The sequence below is a fragment of the Hyperolius riggenbachi genome, chromosome 11 (assembly GCF_040937935.1).
Source record: "Hyperolius riggenbachi isolate aHypRig1 chromosome 11, aHypRig1.pri, whole genome shotgun sequence".
NCBI lineage: Eukaryota > Metazoa > Chordata > Amphibia > Anura > Hyperoliidae > Hyperolius > Hyperolius riggenbachi.
Window position 1 is genome coordinate 103,978,934 of NC_090656.1, and position 8,113 is coordinate 103,987,046.

The following is an 8,113-nucleotide window of genomic DNA, read 5'->3' on the forward strand; positions in this document are numbered from 1 at the left end:
ACGTTATTTTGCACTGCGTTGTGTCTCTTGGTGCGCCATTTTCATTGCATACTGATGGAATGAAAACAGCGCATGCGTTACATTTTAAAAAAAAAAAATTACTGAGCATGTGCAACACACAACGCAGCAAATGTATTGCTAAACGCACAGCATGCAGCACTTTCTAAATATTGCTACACGCTACACACAACGCAGCGTGTGCACTGTGACTGTTGCACAAAGTTAATATTGCTGTGCGTTAGTCCACGTTAAAACATTTTCTAACATGCAACTTTAACGTTGCACTGTTAAAGAGGCCTAAAGCAGAGTTCCCCAACCCTGTCCTCAAGGCCCACCAACAGTACATGTTTTGCAGAAAACCACAAACATGCACAGGTGGGGTAATTAGTGTCTCAGCAGAGCGGATTAACTACATGTGTGGATTTCCACAAAACATGCACTGTTGGTGGGCTTTCAGGACAGGGTTGGGGAACACAACTGAAGTAAGAGGGATATGGAGGCTGCCATATTTATTTCCTTTTAAGCAATACCAGTTGCCTGGCGGCCCTGCTGGTCTATTTGGCTGCAATAGTATCTGAATGTCTAAATCATGCCAGAAACAAGCATGCAGCTAATCCTGTTAGATCTGACAATAATGTCAGACACCTGATCTGCTGCATGCTTGTTAAGGGTTCAGCCATACTATAAGCGCTTTTTTTGAGCGTTTGTGGTTCATCAGCGCTTTCAGTGCGCTATTTTGAAAAAAATCGCTCTTATTCACTTTCATTAAAATTGTGGAAAAAAATCAGAGATCATGCGATCGCGTTGTATGCGAAAAATCACAACGATTTTTACCGCGATTTTATTGAAAGTGAATGGCTGCGATTTTTAAAAAGCACTCACAAAGTACGAATCAATCACAAGCGCTCAGAAAAGCGCTTATAGTGTGGCTGAGCCCTCAGGGTCTATAACTAAAAGTGTTAGAGGCTGAGGATCAGCAGGAAGCCAGGCAAATGGTATTGCTTAAAAGGAAATAAATATGGCAGCCTCCATATATACCTCACTTCAGTTGTCCATTAAGGTCGGTTTTACACTAAATTTACGCATTGCGGAGTGATGCTCCTGACACATCGCACCGCAACACACTGACAGCGGAGTTCGCCAACAAGGTAGCCCCCCCTCAGTGATGTACTCCCTGCTAGAGAGAAAGTACAGGGTTTCCAGTCGTCCACCCTGTTCTCTTGTCAATTAAATTCTTGTATCGCCCATTGACTTCAATTACCTTAGTTGCTGGGGAAGACATATTGTAACGCACTCCAGACTTAGCATTGGCTCGCTACAATTTGGAAGCTTCTGGTGCAACGTGATACAGTAAACGGGCCCATACACTTGCATTGCCATTGCGTTACCCCAGGGCTGTGGAGTCGGTCCAAAAATTATCGAACTCAGACTCCTCAGTTTATGAAACCACCTTCTCCAACTCTAGGTAACCAAAATGGCTCCGGCTCCTCGACTTCAACTTCTTAGTCTAATACTTACCAGGGCTGTGGATTTGGTAAAAAAATAATCCGACTCCAACTCCTCAGTTTATGAAACCACCGACTCAGACTCCCCAAAACTCTGATTCCACAGCCCTGCGGTATACCAGGGTAACGAATAACACACTTGCAATTCAAGTGTATAAGGAACCTAAAGCAAACCCAGCACCCTTCATGTGAATTCCCTGTTTTTCCACACGCAAGTTCTGAATCAAAAACGACAGCCCTTTGAAATCCCAGAGCCACAGCAGTCCATACCATGCACTGATGAGGACCAGAAAGTCTGAAACGGGCTGTATAAATGTTGGATGGATGTGGTTCAGCAGAAATGTATAAGCTATAGGGGGCTCACAATACAACAGCTGTTCTGGATGCATGCCTGGCTTTCAGGAGCATAGCAAGATAATTTGCATATTTTGGAGTGGTGCACCATGGGAAATTACAGTTGCTCACATAAAGCTGAATTTTTGCATATACCTTCTGTTTTAAGAAGACAACATTCCGTTATATTCAGAGATCATTTATAAACTCTGGTGAACCTGCTAATTCAATTTCTGCATATACCCTAATCAATAGGGGAGTGCTACGGAGGTATAATCAGGAAATTGCATGTAGAAATTCAACCACCATGCATAACAATTGTATTGATTGGTATCAAAAAACACACAATTACCCCACGACATCACCCTCCCTAATTAAAAATGAATGCCGACTTGAAACCATGGCACGCTCCTCTCACCCATACCATCCACATCTATCAGCACACAAACCCTGGCCAGATTAATTGTATTTCCAGTGCTGCCTCAGCTCTATTATATCTGCTATTAGATTGGATCCTCTTATTCTCAATCACAGTCACTATGGACTATCTCCAATACAGTTTCAAACTTCTCTCATAGTATAATAGCCCATGTATTGAACTTAAAGGAATACTGATCCCCTGCAGACATCCTGTGCCCACGCAGCCACTCACAGATGCTCTGGCCCCGCCTCCAGTTCACTTCTGGAATTTCAGACTTTAAAGTCTGAAAACCACCGCGCCTGCGTTGCCATGTCCTCACTCCTGCTGATGTCGCCAGGAGCGCACTGCGCAGGCCCAGTATGGGGTGTGCCTGGCAGCTCTGCTGATCCTCTGCCTCTAATACTATTAGCCATAGCCCTTGAACAAGAATGCAGCAGATCAGGTGTTTCTGACAAGACTAGCTGCATGCTTGTTTCTGGTGTTATTCAGATACTACTGCAGAGAAATAGACCAGCAAGGCTGCCAGGCAACTAGTATTGATTAAAAGGAAATAAATATGGCAGCCTCCGTATACCTCTTACTTCAGTTCCCCTTTAAAGAGCTGCTTGTGCTTGAAGAGGAGCGCGAAGCCTCCAAAGATTATCAGGGCTTATCAGTGATCTGATCGGGGTCACGCTCCTCTTGAACGCATGAGTGATGGGGGACAGGAAGATTCAATGGGGTGTCTCTATAGGATCCAGAGGCTTGCCTCTTAAGTATGTGATTTTGTACCCGAGCTTTGGCTTGGGTACACTTTAAAGTTGATTCTTATTTCAGAGGCGTAAGCGGACTCTAAAGTATATAAATAAGAGGCTGAACATGTGATCTTCATGATATGAATCCAAAAAGTCAGAAAAAAAATGTTTCTTTTTCAACTTTATTTAACAGGAGATAAACAAAAAAACACAGAATACTATGAGAAGTATGAAACACCAACCACAAAAACATGCACCTCTTTTGCTGCAGAGTCATTAGTCCTACAGAGACACAGGCTAAATGTCACATGAAGATGACAAACAAAACCAAAATGTGTTTGTAATAGAATGAGGCCCCGTTTCCACTAGGGACAAATTCAGTTGGAATTGGCAGTGTTTCCCCGCAGGCGGGTCACACGGGGAAACACTGCTTATGTGGCCAATGACTTTCCATCCAGATCACATGTCGTTTCGACAGCATGCTGAAGGTTTCTGAAGCACGCACCTGAATCCCTAGCTGTGCATAGCATGGCTAAGCGATCTGGGTGTGTGTGTTCTCATCACTACAAGTGCTGTCGTGCTCGTCTTGCCAGAGGAAACCGGCACTAAATTAATTCACGAAGTCTGACAGATAATTAGACATGCAGATTCAGGTTCACAGTTCCATGTATTATGTTATCTTTAAGGTTAGTACAGGTTGGAGCACCAAAAACTGGCCCATCGGCTTGCCAGGAGCGCAATTATACAGACAGATACCGGCTGTCCCATCCCCATGTGCCTGTTACTCGCTCTGTGCTGTATTCAAGCTCTCCGGGTTTATTGAAGCCTGTGTAGCCTGCAATTACTGTTGTATGCTCATGGCCGCATTTGATGCAAGGCCACAAAGGCCATGGCCTAAAGCACCAGATAGCAGGGGGCGGGCAGCGGGTTGGAACACTGAGGCACTTAAACTGCCAAACATGTAAACTGCAGCACTCGCAAACCCAGTCCGGGGCCGCCCTGCCTCCACAGGGGCGAGCAGTTGAGCACTGATCCTGTGGGTAACAGTGGGCCTTGGGCAGTAAAAAGTCGAAGTCCGGCCCTGCGTATGGGTAATGCTCTCATACTCCGGCAGACACAGGTAACACAGGCTTTAAAAAATGCAGGGAACACACACACAGCAGGGCTAGAGAAAAGGCACACAGAGACAGGCCGGATGGCATCTGTCTGTATACTAGCACTCCTGGCAGGCAGATGGCCTGGTTTTCATGCTCCACCCTGAAGAATAGTTGGCACCTCACGATTTGCCACTAACATAGCAAGTGGTACAAAACACTTTTGAAATGCATTCAATGCCAATTGTATTCTTATAATTACAGTTTTTGCCCCAGAAATGTTTTCAGCCGAGTGGTTAAAAAGTGGGGTGTGGTCTATTAGCCCTTTGCCTGTCATGAATGAGGTGCATCTCGGTAATAATGTACTTAAAAGGTGGCCAGTTTAACTTACCTGGGGATTCTTCCAGCTGCCTGCAGTTCTCCTGGTCCCCGCCGTCGATCCGCTCTTCACCCTTCAGCCGCTGTGCTCCTCTGAAATCTGCATGCACCTCCTGATCGTACTTCCATGGCCCGGAGAATTCTGCGCTTGCAGTTAAAAAAATTGCATCTGTCCATGCACAAAATGCTCTCGGCCAACAGAGCATGATCAAGGAGGGATATAGGCACATGTGCAAAACTGGCTAAGTCAGCCAGATTTCGGAAGGGCACAGCAGCTAAAGGTAGAAGAGTAGAAAAACAGTGAGGGGCCAGGAGGACTGCAGGGCACTTAAAGAAGACCAAGGTAAGTTAAACTGACCACCTTATTGTCACCTTTAAATTTTACCTTGGGGAGTTTAACCCCACATTAAAGGGATATAAGCAGTGTTTTTAGTATAAAATGTAAAACAAAACGACCCCTAAGGGTGGTTCATAAATGAAGTGGGCTGATGTGGGGTGGGGGGAGAGGGGCAGCAAGTATTAAGTACCTTCGGAGGCTGCTGCCTAGCCCCCCATGTGTATGACATCCTCAGACCCAGTAATCAGACCCATACTCAGTAATGTGTTGCCTCCAATCCCTCTATTCAGCTGCCTGATCCACCCTGTAAACTGCCACAAAGTGCCATCATCAATTGACTATTTAATCCCTCACTTACAATCTTCTTTCATATGCCAGGGACAATCTAGTCATCATAATGTCTTAAAAGATAACACTTTGGAGCTGTAAATTAAGCAATCCCTTTCTCTACTTATCTGTCAACGTACTCAAAACAGCGTGAGATGAGCAACTAGCTAGGGGACGTTGGAGAAATGTTTACAAGATCAAAATACTTTTTATAGGTAAAATTACAAATGTTATTCTCAGTCAATATCTAATCCACAGACAGTGTGTTGAGTTCTCCTTGAATAGCCAGAAGTAAAAGCCCTTAAGCCCAGACCGATGGGATTCTATGTACATTTGCTGCCTTTAAGCACTGCTGATGAGACTCACAGATTCCTCACAATTCTATTTTATGCTGTGTACACAAGATGCAATTTCCCATCCAACTGACAGGTAATCTGACAGGAAGTTGCATCATATGTACATGACAAAACTGCTGCCAATCAATAATGGGATCAATTTTCCTGTGAAAACTTCGGAAAATCAATCACGTTATTGAAAGTGAGCAGATCTGACATGACGGAAATAATCGTCCGATTCCCGTTGATCGGACGGGAAACTGCATCGTGTGCATAAAGCATTGAAGAAAAAAGTGCCCCTATGGGAGGAGAAAGCCTCTGGATTCTAATCAGGCTTCCCCTGTCCTCTGCAGTAGCCCTGATCCAGCGCTGGCTCCCCCCAAAAATCTGCCGACAAAATGCGCACAGGCGCTTTAGCACCCGCAGCACACAGGGATATTTTCCTTTATGATCCAGCCCAGGGATGCGTATCATCGGTTCAGCGATTTCCGCCAGAGCCCAAGGGTGAAGCTGGTACTGTGCCTGCCCTGGATCGCAAAAGTAAGTATTATCGTCTGCTGCTGTCCGGCGGTCCCAGCGCTTGATCAGTGCGGCACACGAGGAAGGGGAACCCTCATTAGGATCCGCAGGCTTCCCCCTCCCGAGGTAAGTACCCCTCTAGGGGCTTTATTTTATTTTTTTTACAGATTCTCTTTTAAAATGTTAAGCCTCATACACACGGTACAATTTTTCTATCAGATAGATGGGTGATCTGATCTGATAAGGTGTTTCGTGTGTAAACATCCAAATTGCTCCCGGTCGATAATGCTATTGATTTTGCATTGATAATTACCCAAAATCGATCGCGCTATCGTTCGGAAATCGGTCAGACTGATCGGAAATTATCTGTTTGATCCATCGATCTGATGGAAAATTGTACAGTGTGTACCCAGCTTTAAACAACAGAGGGTCCAGGAAGAGTAATCAAGACCTACCTCACGCTGTCCACACCCTCTAACTTATAATAAGAGCCGTTTTCGTTCACATTTATATGAGGTCATGTAGCGCTAAAGAGACACTGAAGCCAGCGAGAATCATAATCTGTGACGTCATCACAATGGCAAAATACACTCGTTCTGCATATTATTATTCAGTTATCGGAAGGGCCTGCAAGACTGCTCAGCAGAGAATACTGTTTGAACTAGTGGACAAGCAAAATTTAGTTCAAATGTATTAGCTACTGGAGTATTAAACACTATCTGGCCAGCTGAACAACTCATCTATATAAATGAGTCAGCAAGGAGATGACTGTAGACACAGTTTATTTTCATTATCATCTTGAGGACAATAGTGCTATCATTAAAGTAGCTGGGCTCTGAATGGAAAAAGTTACTAATTGTCTCTCCTATCGAGGTTTCCCCCGCCCTCCACCGTTCCACTGTGATCTCGCTGTTCCCCTCGTAAGCCACAGCTTACAATTTGTCAAGCTGTGGTGCAGCAGCGCCTGCAATATTTACATTCCCGGTTCCAGCGCAGGCGCAGTAGCGGCTCTCGGCTTGTGATCAGGCAGAAATAGCTAATCCCAGTCAGGTCCGCTCGGCAGCACAGGCGACTTGCGTCTGCGCAGTACAGTGGATCCGACTGGGATCGGCTATTTCCGCCTGATCCCAAACAGAGAGCCGCTACTGCGCCTGCGCTGGAGCCGGGAAGGTAAATATTTACATGGCCGACGTTCAGAGGGGCCCAGTGAGACCACCGTGAGACAGAGGACAGGGGAAGCCTCAATAGGATCCAGAGGCTTTCCTCTCCCAAGGTAAGTACCCCCAAGGGCACTTTTTTATTTACATAGCAGGAGATGAGGAAAAACTGTCATAAAATTAAGCACGTCATAAAACACATAATTCAAAGATTGCAAATGGAATAACTGATATACTTAAAGGTATAAATATAAAACAAAATAGATACTCACGTAGAGGGAAAACTTCCTGGTCCAAACTGGTGCCAACCCATGCTTTGCAGGATCCCTCCGAACATATCTGACAAGAGCTTGTCAGAAATGGTCTCGCGGGCTGTGTGTGAGTGAATCCATACTGTGCAGGCGCTAGTATGGACACAACTGCGCAGTAAGAATGGCCACACTCGTACACTGAGGGGAGTATGGCCGCAAACTGTTACTACTGATGGCAGTGGAGTCGAGTGGGACACAGGAAGCAACTGGACCATCCAGAGTCTTCCCTCTACGTGGGCGAGTATAAAACTTTTTTTTTTCAAGTCACAGGTTCTTAGAAAGTATTTTTGTACAAACTATTTTGGCATTAACAAACTCAAACACTTCTTCCCCTATACTTTTACCACCTGAAAAAAGGTGAAAACCTAATGGTAACACCTTCCTCCATGCTGTAGCTAAACAAATTACAGCCAAGGCCCCTTTCTGCTTGGTGCTTTCTATACTTATGATAGGCTGGTGAAGCACTGAAGAAAGCAGACCTAAGACACGTGTGAACAGACCCCAAGGACTTCAATCAGTTCCAGTGCTCAGAGTAACACTTAATGACTCGCTCCCATAAGTTAGAAAACACATTATTTTTCTAACAACCAATACGAAATGCTAGTGTTAGTGTATAGGAGCGTATATGGTCTAGCCATAAACTGAGGAAATGTAATACTAAA